Genomic DNA, 774 nt, shown 5'->3' with positions numbered 1-774 from the left:
GTGCTGCAGGGTCACAAAGAGTCGGACACGACTGAGCGACTGAACTGAACTGAACTGATTCGGTTACCATAGTTCAGAGACAGCTTAAACCCGCCCAAGGTCATGACCAACTGAAAGAAAAAGTATTTGTACATTCTTATTTGGAGTGTATAAGAGTAGAATTTGATAAGGCAATAAAAAATTTAGAGCTCAGATTTTAAAAAATAGAAAGTTGCTTGCCTCTACCAGTAAACATTTTGGACTTTTTTTTTATGCCGTCAATACACCTCTGTGAATCAGGATGGCATTAAACAACTTTCCCTTCAGTCCTGGTCATGTGCAGAGGTCCAGAAAGGGCTGTGGCCCTCTCTGTGTCATGCCTTTGTTACCGGTGGCTTCCAGTCCGTGAGTGCTAACCTTGAGCACCCAGACATCAGGCTCCAGAGCAGTAGGGTTCAGCAGGCTCCTCCCCAAGGTTCTGACTCGTTCTCCTTTTATATCAGGTCTGGAGAGCCGCGCTGGGAGCCTGAGCTGTGCTCACCTCTCCTCTCCCACTTCACATTTCAAACAATGAAGGCTGTTCTACAGGAAAATAAATAAAACCAAATTATATTCCCATGGGGTAATCAGGCAAGATGGGTGTACCATGATGTTTGTGAAGCATTTCAAACATCTTAAATGAAAATGTGTTATTTTTTAAGACAAGGATTCATATTTATATGTTGCTGTGAATGTATTCATCAGCCTCCTACATGCTAAAGCAACTCCACAGTTAATATTCCTTAACTTTAATCC

The 774-nt window shown here is 42.4% G+C and overlaps 1 non-coding gene across 1 annotated transcript; it reads left to right on the top strand.

Moving 5' to 3' along the window:
• The first annotated feature begins 265 nt into the window (after positions 1 to 265).
• Positions 266 to 415, top strand: LOC138093346 (small nucleolar RNA SNORA57). The gene has a single exon (XR_011146074.1). It is a non-coding gene; the product is annotated as a small nucleolar RNA SNORA57 (small nucleolar RNA).
• The last annotated feature ends 359 nt before the right edge of the window (positions 416 to 774 follow it).

The sequence above is a fragment of the Capricornis sumatraensis genome, chromosome 16 (genome assembly GCF_032405125.1).
Source record: "Capricornis sumatraensis isolate serow.1 chromosome 16, serow.2, whole genome shotgun sequence".
Taxonomy (NCBI): Eukaryota; Metazoa; Chordata; class Mammalia; order Artiodactyla; family Bovidae; genus Capricornis; species Capricornis sumatraensis.
Note: the sequence above shows the minus strand (reverse complement) of the source record. Positions and strands in the feature narration are given on the sequence as shown.